Here is a 23,130-nt window from a genome sequence, read left to right as displayed (position 1 = left end):
GAAGATGGAGTGAGGAAATAAGTGAGTAGAACATGGCAAGAGACAAGAAATAATTTTGGAGAAATAGGAAGAAATCAGTCATGTAGAGCTGGCTGTAAAGGCTTTGGACTTACCCTAAATGCTATGAAAAGCAATTCAGTCATTTAAGACAGAGAATTGACATGATCTAATTTACTTTTTTAAAAGCATATAGAGATATAGTCTGAAGGTGGAAAGAACAGGAATTGGTGATGGATTTGTTGAGGAGGAAGGAGTCATGAGGAGTGAACAAAAGGGAAGAGTGTAGAGGACAGTTTATCACAGGGCCATTTATTGAGTTGGTAAAGGCTGAGGGAGATCCAGATTTAGAGAACCATTTTGGTCATGTTAAGTTTGAAATGCCTAGGAGACACACAAGAGAGATGTTAAGTAGATATTTAAAGATGTGAATCTGGAGCTTAGAAAGGAATTCTAGCCTACTGATACAAATTTAGGAATTGTCAGCAAATAGTTTTTAAAGCCCTAAGAATGGATACGATTGTGTAGGGAAAATACATAGGGAATAGACAGAGGGTAAAAGAACTCTGGCATTTAGAGGTCATATAGAGAAAGGAAAAAACATGTGAAGAAGAATGAGCAAGCGGAGCCAATTATTCAAGAAAACTAGGATAGGTGTGTGGTATAAAACCCAGAGAAGTGAGTTTCAGAAAAGTGAGTAATAGAGTTCAGTTAAACTAAGGACAGAAAAGAGTCAGCTGAGTAGATTGCCAGTTACCATTACAAGAGCAGTAGAATGATGGGGAAATTGAAGTAGATTGAAGTTTGCCATTTATCTTCTCAGCAACATTGATTTTTAGAAGACAATAAAGCAATACTTTCAAAGTTCTGAGAGAAAATATCTCTGAACCTACAATTCTATGAACAAAACATTCAAGGATGAGGACAAATTAGGAATATCTTCTTTTTTTTTTTTTTGGCCTCCTGCGCCTTTTCAGGGGGAAAAAATGCCTAAGGAAATGTTCCAGCAAAATGAAAAGAGAACTCAAGACAGAAATGTGGAAACTTAGTAGTAGGATATTTTAGGAACCACAAATATTTAGGGCTTCAACATAATCAATAATAGTAGAACAGAGAGTAGTAGAAAGAAGGATCAGAAATAGTAGAAAGAAGGATCTAGAAGAGTATCTTTAAGAAAAATGTATATTAATTTTATGAAATAGCATGATAAAAACATTAGTAATCTTAATGATAGGGTGACATATGCTTCTCCTGTCATCAACACCAAAGAAAGACAACTGGAATCTTTAGTAAAGGCAAAATATTGTATAAGCCATGGCCCAAAGATGAAACAAACTAAAATGTGACATTATTATGAGTAATCAGTGGACATATAACAAAGAGAATCCATTTGACATTACACCTAGAACATTTAGTAGCATGGTTTATGATTCCCTTTTCATGAATTTATTCATACTACTTGATTCGGCAGTGAATAGGATTTTAAAAATTGTAATGCTGAAAAAGAAACCATTCATTTTTCAAATTAAATTTAAAGATAAAATATGGAAGACTTGATTATTCTAACAAAGTAAATATAAATAATGACAATGTAAAAAGTGATAGAAGCTAATGGAAGTTGGTTAAGTGGAGGGAAGTGAAAGAATGCAAAATATATTAATCTTACGTAATATAGAAGTCAAGGGACATTTTCAGAAGAGTGGATCATAAATTAAAGGTTTGAGTGTGTTCTTTAAAATAATAAAGTAACAAATAGAACTTAATGTAATATAATAAAAGTTTCAAAGATAAGACCAAGGGAAGAAAAATGAAGAGCAATATAATTGACCTAAATTCTCATTGTTCATTTTCAGTGTGGAGTCAATAAAAAAAATGTCAGGAGTTGACCCAAAAAAAGTGGCAGTATGTACATATTGTTTTCAATTATGGAGATAACTATCAGAAATACTAAACAGTTTGATATAGCTACCTTTAGGGTACTTTTTTTTTCAAATTGTGGGAATGAATTTAGTGGGTTACAACCTACATTAAAAAAAGAAGGAAAAAGGAAATATTAAGTTGCATTGCACTAGTAAGTGTAATAAAATTGAAACTTTTCTCAACTTGTGTGTGTGTGTGTGTGTGTGTGTGTGTGTGTGTGTGTGTGTGTGTGTAAAATGTATTTCCTACTTGTGTCCTGGTCAACAAAGTGCTCTGGGAAGCAGAACTAGGCTCTGGACAATCGTTGGGCTACATTTTTATCTTTCCTTTTTCTACTCATCTGTTTGAATTTTTTAACTCATACATGTATTACTTTTATCATAATAATTTAAAATATGTATCTTTTGGAGGATTTTTTCTTTTTTAATACATAAAAAATACAAACTCATAAGCTTCTGTAACATAAAGTGGTTTATTTCCTAATGAAAGCAAGTATTAGGCAATATTTTGAGAAACAAAAAGATAGGCAATCTTCCATTACTTAAGAAAGGAAAAGTTAACAATAAGTTTTGAAGATTACTTAAGGCTCAAGGGAGGGAAAGCTGGGGCAGGGGCAAGAGTTTAAGCTATTAGAAGTCTAGGCAATGAATTAAGTAAGAAGAAGATAAAGCAAGAAAAATCGAAATGTTAAAATATTGTTACACTATAAGCCAATGCTAAAGATGATTTTAAATTAACATATTACTTTATTGATTCTATATAATAGTGTTTTATCTGACAATGAACACTATAATTGCTTGCATTTCTATGTTGGCTTTCAATTTTCCTCAGTTTGCCCTTACAGCAAATATAAGACTATATTTGAGTACTTGCTTACCCAGACCCTCCCTTTTCTAAAAGCTTCTATTCCACTGAGGTAAGACCTCTGTGGCCTTGTGCACATTTTGACCTGCCACCTAACTGTATACACCTAACTGGACCAAAGAAAGACTACTGACCCAACCTGTACCAGTGAGATTTTTCTCTCCTAGGAATTTGAAGTTGGAACTCAGAAATACTGATAATTTTTTGTTGGTCACTTGGGAGAATAAGAGTGTCATTCTGGGGGCAGCCATATTTGGCCCATCTGCATAGATACACAGAAAAGAACTCATCTGCATAAAAAAGGAAAGAATAAGACATGTAGGAGAGGCCACTAATTCATTAAATCAACAAATACTTAAGTACCTACTGTTCTAGGTACTGTTCTAGCTCCTAGGGACATATCAGTGAATAAAACTGAGTTTCTGCCCTTCCTAATATATATTCTTGGGGAAAGGAGGAAGATGATGAACAAATAAATATTTAATAAAATATGTAGTAATAAATTATATGAAAAAAAATGAAGGAGGGCAGGAGATAGAAAATTTGAAGCTGACACCAGGAAATAATTTGATCAAAGACCTGAACCAGTTGAGGAAGGAAGCCAAAAATATATCTGAAGGAATTGCTTTCCAAGCTGCAATTCTAGGACATGTAAAAATTTTGAGTTGGTAATATTCATGGGAAGTTCAGGAAACACAGTGGCAAGAAGAAAGAAAAGATTAATCTACACCTCGATAAAGGAGAGAGTACAAAAATAAGATGCAGCTAAAATATTAAGGATGATAACATGTACAATGGAGTAAGGTAATCATAGAAAAACTATGCCAAGTCCTTGTTTTATTCAAGATCAAGCAAACTGTAAATATAAAAGCAAATAATTACATAAATGATTATTTCATCTTTTTTGTTTTTTTAGATTTATTTATTTATTTTAGAGAGAAGGAGGTGGAGGGGCAGAGGGAGAGAGAGAGAGAGAATCTCAAGGAGGCTCCATGCTGACTGCAGAGTTTGATATGGGGCTCTATTTCATGACCCTAAGGTCATGACCTGAGCTAAAGTCAAGAGTCAGATGCTTAACCAACTGAACCACCTGGAGGCCCCTATTTTCTCTTTTAATAATAAGATTTTAAAAAAAATTTTTTTTAATTTTTATTTATTTATGATAGTCACACAGAGAGAGAGAGGCAGAGACACAGGCAGAGAGAGAAGCAGGCTTCATGCACCGGGAGCCCGACGTGGGATTCGATCCCGGGTCTCCAAGATCGCGCCCCAGGCCAAAGGCAGGCGCCAAACCGCTGCGCCACCCAGGGATCCCTAATAATAAGATTTTTTTAACCTATAGTTCTTAATTAGTCTGTTTAGACTCTTTTTATTATATCATGTAAAATTAAGATTTAATTTTTAATTTTAAGATTTTATTTTATTGAATAATTCTTTTTTCTCCCCCACTAATTTGCTGTGCTCTTTCACCTTCAGTTTTGATCACATATAATGAAGATTTAATTTCAACTTACCCGTTCTACATTTCACATGTATATGTTTCTTTGATCCATGGTGGCTTTTGAAAGAGTCAATTGAGTATAACAAAATTTGGTTATCAAAATACCTCTTAAGTTTTGCTGATGTGTTTAGGGGGATAAGTGACATGTCTAAGTAGTCTATAACTTACTTTTAATTGGTTCTGGAAAGAGAGAGTTTCTAGTTTCATTATGCCAGACTTTTATATAGTTTGGAAAAGTTTTTCTGAGAGTGAAACTTTTTAATACTTTTCTTTAATGAAATTTTAAAAATTGAGGTGTAGTTTACATACAGTAAAATAGATTTGAAACTTTACAAAATAAAAGTGTGCGGGGAAATAGAAGGAGATTCAAGATGGCAGCATAGAAGGATCCTGAACTCACCTCCTCCCATAAAGACAATGAATAAATCTTTGGCTCTGTGTGGAACAATTCCCTGTGATAAGGACCTAGAAGCTAGGTGAAAAGCACCTCCACAACAAAGGATAAAAAGGACACACCAAGATAAGTAAGAGAGGCAGAGAAGCAGTCTTGCAAGAAACTCTCCAACCTAGGTGCAGAGACCCATAGTTGGGAGGGATCTCTTAATACAGAGCTTGTCCCTGAGGAGCGAGGGATTTGTGCCCAACATTCCCAACCCTTAGGAACTGTACCAGAAAGAAGGTCCCTAAAGCATCTGGTCTTGAAAACCAATAGGACTCACTTCCAGGAGAACCAGAGGGCTGTAGGAAATGGAAAATCTGCTCTTAAAGGTTTTGCCCATATTTCCACTCACCCTGGGACCCATACAAAAGCAACAGTTTGAAAGGTTCCTAGACTGTATGCAAAAGAGACTCATTTGTTAATCTTAAAGCATCTGCTAGAGAGGCAGAAACTGTTGGGACTTTCTCCAGAGACTGAAGTATTCATGGGTGCCATTTTTGCATTCTTCTACTTTGTTGGTGCCAGTACTGTGCCATTTTCACACTTCTTCTCTAGCTTGCAAGGTCTAATGGAAGCTCCTGCCGCCACAGCCACAGCCATGGCCTATTATGCCATATCCTGGCCTGGCAGTTCAAGCACCTCATTCCCACGTGCTACAGCCATGGCCTGCCCTGCCACAGTGGCAGACACATAAAGAGATGCCCCTACAGTGCCTGGCCCTGGGGAAGAGGAGATCACAGTTTTGGACTCCACAGATCTGAAAAATTATAGATAGTCCTTGGCAGGCTACTATTCCCAGAGCACTGCATGAAAAGACTGAAATACATCTCCAGTCTTCATGTGAAAAAGGCCTATTTTTTTGTTCCAAAGAGCTTCAGTCTGAGGAGTGGTCTTCAGGTTTGTCACACATCCAGAAGCTACAGAAATTCACCCAGGAAGCATGGGCAGAGAGACACCATATTATTGCTGTCCTTTGGCTTTGCCAATTTGCTAATACCTCCCATAAAGGATCTTTTCTACACATTGAAAGCCATGTCTTTTGCAACCCAGGGGACTCCTTTAGATCTGGTCTGGAACTCAGCAAGTTTTACAATTGTGGAACCACAAGACTATACATGCTTATATACCTTAAAAACTGTTGCCTAGAGATCTGGCTTACAGTTAGCCTGAAACTAGGCACTTTCTGAGACCTCTCCCTTTGGAGCACTGATAGGTATTGGCACACCCTTAGCAACTGGAACCTATCAAGAGCAAATTAGGCTATTTAGACAGTTACAAAGATCAACCAAAAGCTAGGGCAAGGTTGAGTGATAAAATTCACCTCCAAAGTAAGGCCACTCTTTCAAGACAGTAGCTGTTTCAGCTAATACAGAGAATAACCACAGAGTGAAGCAAAATGAGAAGACAGAAGAATATGTCCCAAACAAGAGAACATGACAAAAGACCTTAATGAAACAGAGATAAATAATCTACCTGATAAAGAGTTCAAAGTAATATTAATAAAGATGCTCACTGAACTTGGGAGAAGAATGGATGAACATAGAATGTCATCAAAGAGATAGAAAGCATAATAAAGTATAGTAGTTACAGAGCTGAAGAATACAATAGCTAAACTAAAAAATACACTAAAGGAACTCAAAGCAGACTAGACAAAGTAGAAAAACAGATCAGTGACCTTGAAGACAGGGCAGTGGAAATCACCTAATCAAAGCAGCTGATTAGAAGAGAAAAGAATTTTTTAAAGTGAAGATAGCTTGAGGGACTTGTGGGACAACATCAAGCAGAATAACATTTGCATTACAGGGGTTAAGCAGGAAGAGAGGCGGGGTGGGAATAGAAAGCTTATTTGAAAAAATAATGACTTAACCTCCTTAACCTGAGGAAGAAAACAGACATCCAGCTCTAGGAAGCACAGAGTTTCCAAATAAGATGAACACAAACAGATCTATACCAAGACACATTATAATTAAAATGCCAAAAGTTAGAATATTAAAAGTATCAAGAGAAAAACAACTTGTAACATACAAGGGAAACCCCATAAGACTATGGGGTATGACTTTTCAGCAGCAACTTTGCAGGCCAGAAGGAGTTAGCATGATATACTCATGGGTTAAAAGGAAAAAATTTCCAACCAGTAATACTTTTCCTGGCAAGGTTATCATTCAGAATTGAAAGATAGATAAAGAGTTTCTCAGGCAAACAAAACAACAGTTGTTCATCTCCACTAAACTGGCCTTATAGGAAATACTAAAGGGCCTTCTTTAAGATGAAAAAACAAAAGGCACTAACAAATAGCAAGAAAATATATAAAAGTACAAATCTTGCTGGCACAAGCAAATGTATATAATTAACTGTAATACTTAGTTAAGGGTTGCAAAAAAAGATGTAAATATGACATAAAAAACAAAATAAGCACATCTGATGGGGGAGTAAAAATGTAGAAACTATTATACAGAGAGGCTACTATATTAAAATAGACTATTTTGGGCAGCCCGGGTAGCTCAGTGGTTTAGTGCTGCCTTCAGCCGAGGGTGTGATCCTGGAGACCCGGGATCGAGTCCCACATCAGGTTCCCTGCATGGAGCCTGCTTCTCCCTCTGCCTATGTCTCTGCCTCTCTCTCTATATCTCTCATGAATAAATAAATAAAATCTTTAAAAAAAAAAAAAGACTATTTTATAGGGAGACTGTTATGTGACCCTCAGGGTAACTACAAAGCAAAAATCTATAGTGCACACATAAAAGACAATGAGAGAGGAATTGAAACTTAACACTAAAGAAAATCAATTAACTCCAAGGGACAAGAATAAGAGAAAAGAAAGAACAGAGAGGAACAACAAAAACATCCAGAAAACAGTCAACAAAATAGCAGTCAGTACATGCCTGACAATAATTATTTGAAATATAAATAGACTAATTTCTCCAATCAAAAGACATAGAGTGCCTCAATGGGTAAAAAAAAAAAAAAAAAAAACAACAGGGATCCCTGGGTGGCGCAGCGGTTTGGCGCCTGCCTTTGGCCTGGGGCGCGATCCTGGAGACCCGGGATTGAATCCCACGTGGGGCTCCCGGTGCATGGAGCCTGCTTCTCCCTCTGCCTAGGTCTCTGCCTCTTTCTCTCTCTCTGTGTGACTATCATAAATAAAAAACAACAACAAAACAAGACCCATCTATAAGTTGTTTAGAAGAGACTCACTTCAAATCTAAGAACATCCCAGACTGAAAGTGAAGGGATGGAAAAAAGATATTCTATGCAAATAGAAGCAAAAAGAAAGTTGCTATTGTGATATAATAGTGATAAAATAGACTTTATCACTTATAGTGATAATAGACTTTAAAACAAAGACTGTAATAAAAGACAAGGAAGGGCATTACATAGTGATAAAGGGATTAATCTAACAAGAGGATATAGCATTTGTAAATATTTATGCACCCAACAAAGGAGCACCAATATAAACAAATATTAACAGATCTAAAGGGAGAAATTGAAGCCAAGACTATACAATGGAGAAAGGACAATCTCTTCAATAAGTGGTTTTGGGAAAATTGGATAGTCATATGTAAAAGACTGAAACTAGATTACTATCTTACACCATACACAAAAATTAACTACAGATAGATTAAAGACTTGAATGTACAACCTGAAGCCATATAATTTCTAGAAGCAAATATAGGCAGTAAGCTCCTTAATACTATCTTAGCAATTTTTTTAATTGGATCCAACTCCAAAGGCAAGGGAAACAAACAAACAAATAATAGGACTACATGAAACTAAAAAGTATCTGCACAACAAAGGAAACCATCAACAAAACAAAAAGGCAAGACACTTATTGGGAGAAAATATTTACAAATCTATAACCAGTAAGGGGTTAATATCCACATATATAAAGAACTCACAAAAACATAAAACAAACAACCTGACTAAAAAATAGGCAGACGATCTGAATAGACATTTTTCCAAAGAAGATGTACAAATGACCAAGAAGCACATGAAAAGATTCTTAACATCACTAATTATCAGGGAAATGCAAATCAAAACCAGGATGAGTTATTACTTCATAACTGTCAGAATGGCTATTATCAAAAAGATAAGAAATAAGTGTTAGAGAGGATGTGAAGAAGAGAACCTTTGTACACAGTTGGTGGGAATGTAGATTGGTGCAGTTATTCCAGAAAAATAGTATGGAGATTCCTCAAAATATTGAAAATAGAACTACCATACAGTTCAGCTATTCCACTTCTGGTATTTATTAAAAAAAAATACAAAAACACTAATTCTAAAAGATGCATGCACCATATGTTCATTGCAGCATTATTTACAATAGCCAATGTATGGAAACAACTTAAGTGTCCATTGATGGTTGAAGGAATAAAAAAGATGGCAATACACATATGTACATATATATACACATACATACATATGTACATATATATATACACACACATACAACAGAATGCTACTTAGCCATAAAAGAGAAGGAAATCTTGCCATTTGCAACAACATAGATGGATCCTAACAGTTTTATGCTAAATGAAATAAGTCAGACAGAGAAAAACAAGTACTATATCGTTTCACTTATATGCAGCACCTGAAAAACAAAACAGGTCCCTGGCTGGTTCAGTTGGTAGAGCATATGACTCTTGATCTCAAGGTTATAAGTTCAAGCCCCACTTTGAGCATAGTTTCAACTTAAAAGACAAATTCACAGATGAAGGTGGGTAGTTATAAAAGGGGAAGGATGTTTGGGGGGTAGGTGAAATGGCTGAAGGAGCTCTATTGTATGGTGATGCCTGGTAATTGGACTTATGGTGGTGATCAAATATCATTTGTATGGTGTATAGAAATATCAAATTATAATGTATACCTGAAGCAAATACCAATTTTACCTCAAAAAATAGGGGAAAATAAAAGCAATTCATTTTAAGTGAGGTTTGTTTGTAATTTGGTTCCATGTTTAAGACAAAAAAATTGGTATCAGAGTTTCTGATGAGTATATTTTATGCTATCTTTTAAAAGATTTAATTAAATTTAGTAGGGTTTCTTGGTTTTTTTTTTATACATTCCATAAGGCAAATTATTTTTTTAAGATTTTATTTATTTATTTATTTATTCATGAGAAACAGAAAGAGGGGCAGAGACATTGGCAGAGGGAGAAGCAGACTCCCGCGGGGAGCCCGATGCAGGACTGGATCCTGGGACCCCGGGACCGTACCCTGAGCCAAAGGCAGATGCTCAACCACTGAGCCACTCTGGTGCCCCCTCCATGAGGTAAATTAATATAACAAAAGCTGATCTGACTGAGTACTTTCTTCTATGACTCATTTTGAGAACCTATATGAAATAAGAGCTACTTTCAATTAATATTTAATTTCTCCAAGGAATTGATTCCATGTACAATTGTATCAAAACCCATAAAGTACCTAGGAAACAAAGAGGTAAAAGACATGTACTCTGAAAACTATAAAACACTGATGAAAGAATTTGAATATGGCACAAGAAATTGAAAAATGTTCCATGCTCATAGGATTAGAAGAACAAATATTGTTAAAATGTCCATACTACCCAAAGCAGTCTACACATTTAATGCAGTCCCTATCAAAATAACAACAGCAGTTTTCACAAAGCTAGAACAAACAATCTTAATATTTGTATGGAACCACAAAAGACCCCAAATAGCCAAAATAATCTTGAAAAAGGAAAGCAAAGCTAGAGACACCATAATTCCAGACTTCAAGTATTGCAAAGCTCTAGTGATCAAGATAGTATGGTATTCACACAAAAACAGACACATAGATCAATGGAACAGAATAGAAAATCTAGAAATAAACCCACAACTATTGGTCAACTAACCTTCAACAAAGCAGGAAAGAATATTCAATGAAAAAAAATGGTGTTGGGGAAAAAGTAGACAACAACATGCAAAAGAATGAAATTGGACTATTAAAAAAAATACATTTAGTAGGAAGAGGCAGTGCGGAAGCATGGGGAGGGGCAGAGGGAGAGAAGGAGGGAGTGAGAAATCTCACAAACACTCCCTGCTGAGCACAGAGCCTGACCTGGGGCTCAATCTCATGACCCTGTGATCACGACCTCAGCCAAAATCAAGAGTCAGACATTTAACTAACTGACCCACCAAAGCGCCCCAGACTACTTTCTTACACCATACACGAAAATAAATTCAAAATCAGTGAAAGACCTAAACATGGAATAGGAAAACCATCAAAATCTTAGAGAACACAGACAGTAACTTCTTTGATATCAGCCACAGAAACTTCTTGCTAGATATGTCTCCTGAGGCAAGGGAAATAAAAACAAAAATAAACCATTGAGATTTCATCAAGATGAAAAGCTTCCACACAGTGAAGGAAACAATCAACAAAACTAAAAGGCAGGAAAATATTTGCAAATGACATATCTGATAAAGGGTTAGTATCCAAAATATATAAAGAACTTATAAAACTCAAAACCCCAAAAAACAAATAACCCTGTTACAAAATGGACAGAAGATATGAATAGACATTTTTCCAATGAAGACATACAGATGTCTAACAGACACATGGAAAGATAGTTGACATCTCTCACCATTAGGGAAATACAGATCAAAACTACAATGAAATATCACACCAATCAGAATGGCTAAAATTAACAACACAGGAAACAAGTGTTGGTGAGGATGTGAAGAAAGGGGAACATTCTTACACTGTTGGTGGGGATGTAAACTGGTATAACAACTCTAGAAAATGGTATGGAGGCACCTCAGAAGGTTAAAAATAGAACCACGCTACAAACCAGCAATTGCACTGCTAGATATTTACCTAAAGTATACAAAAATACTGATTCTAAGGGATATATGCACCTTGATGTTTATAGCAGCATTATCAATAATAGCCAAGTTATGGAAAGAGCCCAAAGGCCCATTGACTGAAGAATGAATAAAGAAGATGTGTGTGTGTCTATGTGTGTGTGTGTGTGTGTAGGTATATGTGTATATATATGTGTGTGTGTGTGTGTATACACATACATACTTGCACACAATGGAATATTATTCACCCACCAAAAAGAATGAAATATTGCCATTTGCAACAATGTGAAACTAGAGTGTATTACGCTAAGCGAAGTAAGTCAGTTAGAGAAAGACAAATATTGAATGATTTCACCATATGTGGAATTCAAGAAATGAAACAGATGTATGTAGAGGAAAAAAAAGAGATGCAAACCAGAAACCAGACTCTTAACTATGGAAGAACAGACTGAGGGTTGCTGGAGGGGAGGTGGGCAGAGGGATGGGTTAAATGGGAGACGGACATTAAGGAGGGCACTTGTGATGAGCATTGAGTGTTGTATGTAAGTGATGAATCACTAAATTCTACATCTGAAACCAATATTATGTTGTATATTAACTAACTGGAATTTAAAGATTTATTTATTTATTCGAGAGAGAGAACATGAGAGAGCATGGAGCGGAAGAGGGGCTAAGGGAGAGCGACAGACAGTCTAAAGCAGACTCCATGCTGAGCATGGAGCCAGACATGTGGCTTGGGCACAAGTCCAACTCTTGATTTCAGTTCAGGTCATGATCTCAGGATGATGAAATCGGGCCCTGCATTGGGCTCCAGGCTCAGTGAGGAGTCTGCCTAAGACTCTCTCTCCTTCTGCCCACCCCTACCCCCAGCTGGCATTCTCCCTCTCTATCTCTAAAAATCTATAAATCTTTTTAAAAATAATAAAAACAATTTAAGGCTACTGCCAAATTAAACACTTGGTAACACAATAAACAGAGTTCTGCCTCCTGAGGGCTTTTGTGACCAAATCCTAACATGGCTTTGTTGTGGTACTTCACTATGGTCCACTGTCTATAATGTTGCCCCTAAAGTTGTTGCCAAAACACAAATTGAATCTTGTTAGCTTTGCTCCCTTACAAAGCTTCCATGGCTTCCAGCCACCTACATAAAATCAAAACTCCTTAGAGCACAAAAAAGAACCTTTTACCATCTGGCCCCACCTAACTTTTTTACCCTCATTTGCACCCCTCTTGAAATGAACACAGGTGCTATAGCCCTATATAGCTGCTTGTCAATCTCAAGAAATTATTTTTTAAGTCAGTGTTTTTTGCACTTGTTTTGTTACTTCTGTTTAGAATGTTCTGCCCTCCTCTCCTCACCTCCCCACCACAATTCTTAATATCTTTCAAAAGCCAACCGAAGTTCACTTCCTCAGTGACAACATGTTCAGATTGCCTGGCAGTCACTTCTTCGTCTAGGGACTAGACAATCATAATTAGTGGGAGAGAGTGACAAAGAAACAAGGAAACACATGACCAAAAGACTATGAACTCCTTAAGGACAAGGACTTCATTATTTATTCTCCTAAATGTCCCCTGAACCTACCAGTCACACAGTAAATGAATGTTGAATTGCATTTAACTGAATCATATGGAATGGGTCTAACAACTGCATTTTGACTGTTAAGAACATTAACTATGTAGATTTTCTAAAGTTACAGGTTCATAATTTGACCTTAAAAAAACAAACTACAAAATAGTCGCTGAAGTTTTTCAAATAAATATATTCCTATAATTTGTAATAAATTTAGTTAAATTTATATGGGTTTTGCGATTTTTTTTTTTTACTTTAAGGTGTGTATAATTCATAGAACTCATGTAAATGTCTCAGGGTAATTTGAAACTATATGAAGCATAGAAATACTTTGGAATGGATTGTTGAGATACAAATATTAAAGTATAGGCATGTACCAAAAAGTAACTTGCCTGAAGAGAGTACATGTTTTTTTGCAGCAGGCAAAACCCTGACATATTTAATAAGGCATTGCAAAATCTGCCCCTCCCTCCCCACACCAAGGGACACAAAGTCAAAGTTCACACTGCACTTTGTTTAGAAACTTTGGAACCACGTGTTTAAAGAATGAGAGAAGTTTGTCAAGACTTTCTGCCAAATCACATCACAAGCTTAACATGTGTTTGCTGCCTGTCCTCAAAAACTAGTCTCCATGAGCCAGCCAGCTGCTAACATTAGGGTATACCCTCTAGCTAGTGAGGCCTCAAATGGGGTCACATCTCCATTTCCCTAAGGAAGCTCCAGAGTCTTTCTGCTGTCTTCTCTATTTTTTATATAACTTGTTAGCTCTGTTTTATAAAATTCCTCAATTTTCACCTTAGAGCCATGTCATTAAAATTTATAAATATGAAAATGCAGACATTAAAATGTGCCTAACTAAGCTAATCACCTCTCCGATAAACTGGCTTTTCCTACATGCTCTGTTATGACAAAGCCATCTTTGCAAACACCTACCTCAAAAAAGTTGAAGTCACAACAATAACAGCTAACATCTTCTGAGTGCTCTTACTGTCTCAGGCACTATTGCTTTTTTATCTCTTTAAATTCTCACAGGAGTTTCTGGGAAGAAAATAGCTCAAACACATGTTCCTGAACCCCACCCCCCACCCCCAACCCCTTTCCTTCTTTTTTCCCCCTAATTCCTTACTGGAGCAACTCAGTAATTAAAAGCAGCCATCAGAGGCCCTTGTTGACTATCTGTGTTTCTGGGGCCACCTTTAGGAGAAGATACTTTGTGGCCTATAACTTGGGAAGGCCAAATCCCTTTGGGAAAAGGGGGCCTGCATGGGTAAATGGAGTCCACTCTTCTTCTAAGTACCTTAGAAAAGAGTGCTTCTCTCCTGTGCTTGGATAGCCAGACTCAAAGAAGCTCTCTCCAACCATTTCAGTGGGGTCTCACTTTGCCAGTTTGTCTGATTTGGGCTAGAAAGTGGTTCTCAAAATGTTGTCCTTAGACCTGTAGCAATGGCATCACCTAGGAACTTGTTAGAACTCGTTAGAAATGCAAATTTTCACTAGAGGCCTATAAATCAGAAACTTTAGGGGTGGAACCCAGGAAGATGTGTTTTAATAAGCCCTCTAGGAGATTAGGATATATGCTCAAGTTTGAGAACCATGGAGCTAGGAGAGCAGACACCTTAATATTTTCTACCTACGGGAAACTCCAGCCGCCTGACCTATGAAGCTTCTGAGGAACTCCTATCCATTGGTAACATACCAGAAATTACGATGCATATAATGAACTCTAATTTGAAGGAGGTTTTTTTGAACTCTAACACCTAATTAAAGGAGGTTTTTTTCATTGCTATATAGGGTTTCATTGAGTGAATAATAAAATGTTTTATTTATGCCAGAATCCATCATTTCTTCATTCCCACTGTCACTCTCCTAATTCAGACATTCATGAAATTGTTCTTTATTGCTTAAGCCATCCTTGTAGTTCCTAACTGTTCTCTTCATTTTCAGGCTCTCCTCTACTGCTGCCAGAGAAATCTTCTTGAAGTCAACATTGATCATGTTCCTACTGTTAAAAGAAGTTGTAGAAGGAAGGAAGAAGAAAGGCTGAGAGGTAGGCAATGACATATTACTGAGGGCCTTGGAGACCATTTTAAGGATTTAGGTTTTTATTCTAAATGCAATGAAAAGCCCTATCTGGCTGATAGTTTTTACTTCCTAAGTTCATAAAATTTTGCCCTAGAGTCCCTAGACCTTTGGATTAGACACTTTTGATGATTATGTTTGCAAGAATCCAAACAAGTTAGCTAGGCCTTTCTCAAGCACTGAGCCATAGCTGCTTGGGATCACTACATCTGCTGGCTAAGTCCTCTTAGCCCTGGCCCCATCCATTGCCAATTTTGTCTTTCATTTCTCTGTAATCAACTGTCAAGTTCCTTAAGTGAGGCAAACTTCTACCTTCACCATTTTAGGGTTCTTTTTGACTGGGCCTGAGAATTAAATTGACATAAGACAGATCAGCAGGAGAAAAGCATACGGATTTATTTAATACAAGTTTTACATGATATGGGAGCCTTCATAAGGAGAGAAAATCCAAACAAGTGGCAAAACCTACTCACTTTTATATTAGGTTGAATAAAGAGAGGCAATTATGGGGAAAAGACTATATGTGGAGGCTAACAGAAGAGAAGAATTATTTTCACAATGTGTGTATAGCATTCTCTTGGTCTTAACTTCTTGTCCTTGATAATATTATGTTCTTTGTGGTATAGGGAGGGCATCTTTGATATACGAATTTCATCTCCCACATTCAAGAAAAAGAAGGTTTTTCTCATATTTGCTGTTTTTCAAGTGCCTTTAATTCAAAGTATCAATATGCCAGAGTGGCATATTTTGGAGTGACATTTCTGGACTCCTTCAGTTCTTAGCATGCCTCACAGGTGAGGCCATTAAGTTAACACATATATGGGTAATATGCCATGACTTTGGAGAGTGTAGTACTGAACTATTGTGCTGAAAAACAGCAAGTGAAAGAAAAATGAACTGATGTACTAAGAATCCTAAGATTGAGCTCACAGTCTCACCTAGGTGCCTAGGGTGAAGACATTTCAAGCATCTTACTTAGCAAACACTGCTAATTTATGCCATTGAGTATAATGAGAGTTATACAAGAATATTAAACAAGAAAGGGCCTCCATAGTTACAGGCATAGTTATAGACTATAATTTTAGTGCAGGGGTTGGCAAACTTGCTCTAAAGGGCTAGACAGTAAATATGTTCAGCTTTGCGGGCCATACGGTCTCTGTCACCACTACTCAACTCTGACTTTGTAGGATGAAAGCATCCCTAGATAATATGTAAATGATTGGGCCTGGCTGTGCTCCAATAAAATTTTATTGGCAGCAGGTCAGGTTTGGCCCATAGGTTACAGTTTGCCAACCCCTGACTTGGTACATAATTTCAGTCCTCATTGCTGTTTGTTGTTGTGTGTTTTTTTCTCAGTATTTTTTTTATTAAGATCTAATTTATGTTGAATAAAATGTAGCAGCTCATAAGCGTACTTTTTGATGAGTTTTATTCACCTATGTAATCACTATCCCAATCAAGATGTAGAACATTTCCATTCACCCAGAAAGTGCCTTCGTGCCTCTTTCAGTCAGCTCCCACCCTGACCCCAAGAAGTCTACTATTCCTCTGGTTTTTATTCCCATAGATTAAGTTTGCCTATTCTTGAACTTCATGAAAATGAATACTGTGTCTTTCTGTCTGACTATATGGCATCTTTCACCCAACTACTTTGTAAGAGTCATCCATGTTGCTGAGGGGATTAGTAGTTAATTCTTCTTTATAGCTGAGCAGTATTCCACTGTATGATTATACTTATTAGGTTCTTAGAACTGTCTTAAGAAATTACCACAAACTTCATAGCTTAGAACCACAAAGATTTATTCTCTCACAGCTCTGGAGGTCATAAGTCTGAAATCAAGGTGTTGGTAGGGCCACGCTCCCTCTGAAGACTCTAGGGGCTAATCCTTCTTGGATTCCTCCAGCTTCTGGGGGTTCCTTGTTCCTACACTTTATCTTTGCCTCTGTCTTCATATGGCCTTTCCCTGTGTGTCTCTATGTCTTTCTTCTTTTATGTCTTTTTAGATGGACAGTGTCATTGGATTTAGTATCCACATTAATCAAGGATGATGCCATCTTAAGAGCCTGAATTTTATCTGCAAAGATCCTTTTTTTCCCAAATAAAGTCACATTCCCAGGTTCCAAGTGGACATATCTTTTTTGGGAGCCACTATTCAACCCACCACCATGTATCACAGTTTTATTTACCCAGTGAGCTAATAATGGACATTTGAATTCTTTTTCTTTCTTTCCTTTTTGTTTGTTTTTTGTTTTGTTTTGGGCTGGGTTTTTTTTTTTTTTTTTTTTTGGCTATTACCAAAAAAAGCTGCTATGAATATTTTTGTATAAGGCTTTTTGTGGGTGTTTTCAGCTTCTTACTATAAGATATGATTAGTTTTCTTTTTTAGTGATAATCACCCATAATAACATTATTTCTGGCAGGAATTTCTGTAAGAATTGGTCAACCTGCTTACAACTGACTTTAAAATGTTGTATGGGGAATCCCTGGGTGGCTCAGTGGTTTGGCGCCTGCCTTCTGCCCAGGGTGTGATCCTGGAGTCCTGGGATTAAGTCCCACGTCCGGCTCCCTGAATGGAGCCTGCTTCTCCCTTTGCCTGTGTCTCTGCCTCTCTCTCTCTCTCTCATTCTCTGTCTCTCTCTGTCTCTCATGAATAAATAAATAAAATCTTTAATAAAAGTAAAAAAATAAAATGTTGTATGAATGAAAATACAATACTGCCAAGAGATAAGATATAGAATTCTAATAAGTATCCTCATTTTTGTTTCTCAAGGCACTATCAATAAACAAACAAGTTTCACATCAGTAAACATTGACCTGATCTCTTAAAACAGCAGCAATATGTAATTTGAGTAAAAAACAAAACCAAAGACAGCTTTATGCAATTGCGTCGGTTCTTTTGTTTGGTCACGATAATTTGCATTGGTGCTTGCAGCTGTCACCCACGCTAAACTTGGTACATTCATCTCATTATGGGCATGGTTAACAGGGACACTTCTATTAGTATGGGATTAAAAGCAGCTCCTAAGTAAGTGAACAAATAAAGTCATCCATCTAAGCTACTCTTCCACCCTTAGATTCTAATAGGCCCAACCTTAACAGAACTACTGGGACATGGTTGAGAGGCTTTTAGCCTATGTAGCTGCCGCTACTCTACAGCAAAAGCTGTTTTGGAGGGGAGAGTCTCCTTCATCTGTGTATCATGCAACTCCAGACCCAGCTCAATGCTTCCTTAACCTTGTAAGTGTTTTCTGAGTAAATAGTGCCTGTGAATAAACAGTAAGAAGGAAGATGTTGATAACTACTCTTCATAGTAGAGTAATTCTGCTAATGCAGAACACTTCCTGTTAATGAAATTTCTTAGAAATAGTTTTAATAAATGATTCATTTTTTTAATCTATTGAAAAGTCTCCAGGATTATTATTCATTACACTGGTAGTTTTTTATTGAATATTTGCTTCATTTATTCAGCAGTTCTAGGAACCGGTGATTGGCTACACTATTCATTTATAAAAGCAATTTAAAACACTGCTCAGGCTCTGAGGACACTTGGCAAGTGTAACAGAGAAAAACAGAGTTCTCATTGTACTTATTAGAAAAGCAGTGTAAAAATGATCCTACAAAATGGCTTGGAGTTTTTATAGGAATACAATTATGCAATGTGCTCTTTTATTACCACCTGTGTTTTGCAATGTCTATAAATCAAAAGTCTTGCTTAACTTTTCTGAAAAGGGCAGAGACAGTCTCATTATTTTGGAATATAATTTTTGGAAACTTTTGGGTGGATAAATTTGAAAATTTCACTAGTACTAATTTTCCATTTTTAAACTAGATCCTATCCTTTGAATTTTAATAGGCCTACCTCTGAATTCAGAGTTGACAAACTACTCTATTGAAATCGTAATTTCTTCATTTTTGACACAACTATCCACAGGATAAGGTTTACATCATGAGAGACAGTGAGGACTATGACAACATAGCCAAATGCTAGATAGTGTCACTTATGTTGTATATTTTTAAAAGATACATAAGTGTTACTTTCAACACTACAATTTCAAAATCAACTAGGCATTTTAAACCTATTTCACGTGTAGCATTATTTGCCAGATTATATTGTTATCCAAATTTTTTAACCTTATCTATTAATTTGGGGATATTTTGAGCTATAAGCAACAGAATAACAGACTAATAGATCTTAAGCAAGAGAGTTTATTTGCCTAACATAAGAGGAAATCCAGAATTAGGTGCTTGCTGGCATTGGTTTAGCAGTTTAATATAAGCGCTTAGGTTAGTATCTCTGTGTTCCCTTTGCCTTTTCTTTGTAGTCACAAGTTGGATGCAATAGCTATAAGCACCATAACCATTTTCAAAGGCAGAAAGCAGGACACGCTATGCACAGAGCTTCCTTTTTTATTGTTAAAGATCTATTTATTTTATATATAGGGAGAGAATGTGTGAGCAGGGGGAGGGGCAGAGAAAGAGGGAGAGAGAATCCCCAAACAGACTCTGCTGAGCACAAAGCTCTTCAAGGGGCTCAAGCCCAGAACCCTGAGATGATGACTTGAACCTAAGCCAAGAGTCAGCAGCTTAACTGACTGAGCCAACCAGGCACTCCACGAACAGAACTTTCTACTTGACTCTTTTTTTTGCCGAGAAAGATGCATCTTTCTCAATCACCTATTCAATTATTTTTCCCCTTGCATTTTTAATTTTTTTTATTTTATTTTTTTTATTTATGATAGTCACACAGAGAGAGAGAGAGAGAGAGAGAGGCAGAGACACAGGCAGAGGGAGAAGCAGGCTCCATGCACTGGGAGCCTGACGTGGGATTCGATCCTGGGTCTCCAGGATCGCGCCCTGGGCCAAAGGCAGGCGCTAAACCGCTGCGCCACCCAGGGATCCCTCCCCTTGCATTTTAATGACCATAACGGTGTTACATGACTATCTTTAGCTGTAAAACACCCTGGGAGAACCAGCATCTACTCCACTTCTGTAATTAGAAGGAGGCAAGGGAGAAGGTGTTGAGAATGACTTTAGGGTAATACTATATTGCTGATATAGTCTCTTGTATATACTATGTGTGCAGTAACCATTTGTTGACCATTTGTTGAATGAATTGACAAGTGATCGCAGTTTATTTATTTTTTAAAGATTTTATTTATTTATTCATGAGAGACACACAGAGAGAGAGGCAGAGACACAGGCAGAGGAAGAAGCAGGCTTCGTGCAGGGAGCCTGATGTAGGACTTGATCCCAGATCGCCCCGGCCAAAGGCAGGCGCTAAACCACTGAGCCATCCAGGGATCGCCGTGATTGCAGTTTACATTTTCTTTTCTTTATTTTCTCAGAAACATTAGAAGAGGTTTTTAACTGTACTACTTATCAGTAAACATTTGTTAAGCATGTGGAATATACAATACTTGCTCTGTGATGGGGAGACAATTAGGAATGGCTAATACTAAGACATTCATCCATTTACTCAAGAAATATTTATTGTGTGCCTACTAGGTGCCAGATATTATTCTATAGCATAATATAGTAAACTATAGTATAGTTTAAGGTATAACTGCAAACAAAACAAAGAGCCCTGCCTTTGAGAAAGCATACATTCTAACAAAGCTTATTGACATTTTCATTGGATTTTGAAAGTTGAGTTGGATTTTCATAAATAAACATAATTGGGAAGTACATTTCACTCAAAGGGAACAACATGAACAAAGATATAGAAATGTGAATATGTGTGTCCTGTTTGGGGAGCATCTAGTTGCTCCATGAAGTGTAGAATACATGGTGAGGGCTGAAAAGGCAAGTTTTGAAGGGTTATGTCCAGGAAAATGTGTTTTGCTAGATAAAAACTAGTATCTCTCAAAGTTAGTACCAAAGCAACTAGATATAATCACTTGGAAGTTCTATAGACATCTTGAATTTATCATGTTCTAGATGGACTCGTTACATTTCTTCTCCTATTTTTCATAATTTGGCTCTGGCTCTCACCATTTCTCACTTGGACTATTACCCTTACATCCTGCCTTTGTTCTCCTACTCCTTTAATCCATCCTTTTTGCAGCTTTAGAAAGTGATTTCCCTAAAATTTTTATAACTCAGAGCTCAGACTATGAAATATCTATAAATTTGGTGAAATGGGAGACAGGTTGGGGAATTGTGATATTTGTATTAGTTTTCTATTGTTGTTTAACAAATCACCACAAATTTTAGGGACTTAACATATACATTTATAATTTCACAGTCAGAATCCTGGCACAGGTTAGCTGGGTCCCTCTGCTTAGGGTCTCACAAGACTATAAAGTGTCAACAGGAGGCTTGACTGGGACAGACTCTGCTTCCAAGCTTACTCAGGTTGTTGGTAAAATTCATTTGTTTGCAGTTGTATGACTCAGAACCCCACTTTTTTCTGGCTATTGGCTTCTAGGTTAACCTCAGCTCCTAGAGGTCCCTCACCATGTGAACTTTCCCAACATGTCTGCTGACTTCATTAAACCAGCAAGGAAAGTCCCTGGAGTGAGTTTACTAAACAAGATAGACCAATGTGGTCATGGGAATGACAGCCCACCACCTTTGCTATATTCCATTCATTATAAGCAAGTTACAGGTTCTGCCCATACTCAAGGGTTGTAAACACCAGAGATGTGAACACCAAGAAGCAAAGATCATGGGGAGTTACCTTATAGTCTGTTTGTCAAAACATTCTCATGGTTTCCTCTCCTCAAGATCTGTTTAGTGAGTATTATCTCTGGGAATGATCTTGAAAGTGAAGCCGAGTTTCTACCAAAACAAACAGACAGAAAGCCAACCACTCATAGTATTTGTGAGTTAGTACTTTACAGAACCTATGGAGACACTGCCTTTGGATATTTTCCTGGATTCTCTCACTTTTGTTCTATTTCCCTAAAGTTGTTTTAAGGAATTTGTTCTCCCTCTAGCAGTTCACCTAGTTCTCTAGCTTTCCACTTACAAATGTGTACAACCAAATCTCTTCAGGGGCTCAACAGAACGAATTTAATTCATATTATTTAGAAGGCAGGAGGGATTAAAATAGAAACTTCTTTCTTCCCTATTAAATACAAATCTGATCCTGTTTTTCCTTTGCTTAAAAAGGCCTTTCAGGTCTCTTTATTGCTGCACATAGGAATAAGAACTATGGAATACATTTGGATTCCCAAGTAGACAAATCAGACCCTCCCTGATCTGGCTCTCACCTGGTTTCTGGCCATTTCCTACTTACTGTGAGCTAGGGCCAGTGTTTAAGGGAACTATTTGGCAAGCTGATTCACACTCAGGAACTTGACTCATACTGTTCTTTCTCCCTGCAGTGTCAGCCTACTTGTTTCTCTTCTGTCATTTCTTCCCCTAGACATCTATTCCATCATTATTTCCTCTCTGAAGCTTTTCCTATCTCACTTTCTATTGTAGTCATAGTACCCATGTACCATCTTAACATATAAGATGGTATTTGAAAACATGAAAGTGGATAAGATTATCCAGAAGAGAATAGAAGAGAACACATCAAGGTAGTAGAGAACCTCAAATTAGGATGCTCAATAAATTATAAAAGTAATTTTGTATTTGCAGTTTCTCCTGGTCTTTTGGTGCTATTTTACATATCATTTTTTAAATTACCTATTCTATTTACTAGATTGATTAGTCAAATGTTGTAGAGTGGAGTCTCATCAAAGTCTAAAGTATATGGTAGACGAAAAATTTCATTTAAAGAAAAATATTTCTTATGATGGAATTAAATTTTTAAAAATTGTAGATAAAATACTCTATTTTTAATAATTTGAGCAACTCAAATGATTTTTTCAATATCCTGCCAGCTTCGTTTCAGTAAATTCCTGTTATAAATAGCATTTCTACTAAAGACCATAACATGTAAGTTCACAGATTGTGACCTCATATATTTTATTAAAATGACGAGCCCTGAATGAATTAAAGGTCT

The 23,130-nt window shown here is 36.8% G+C and overlaps 1 protein-coding gene across 1 annotated transcript in view; it reads left to right on the top strand.

The window, feature by feature from the left end:
- Positions 1-23,130, top strand: part of LOC144324414 (uncharacterized) — an 85,932-nt gene that overhangs the window by 12,547 nt on the left and 50,255 nt on the right. Inside the window, exon 3 of the mRNA XM_077915855.1 lies at positions 15,041-15,143. The gene's annotated coding sequence lies outside the window, so the exon portion shown is untranslated. The remainder of the gene's footprint in view (positions 1-15,040; positions 15,144-23,130) is intronic.

Source organism: Canis aureus, chromosome 11 (assembly GCF_053574225.1).
Source record: "Canis aureus isolate CA01 chromosome 11, VMU_Caureus_v.1.0, whole genome shotgun sequence".
Lineage (NCBI taxonomy): Eukaryota > Metazoa > Chordata > Mammalia > Carnivora > Canidae > Canis > Canis aureus.
The sequence above is the reverse complement of the archived record's forward strand: the minus strand, read 5'-3'. Positions and strand labels throughout refer to the sequence as shown.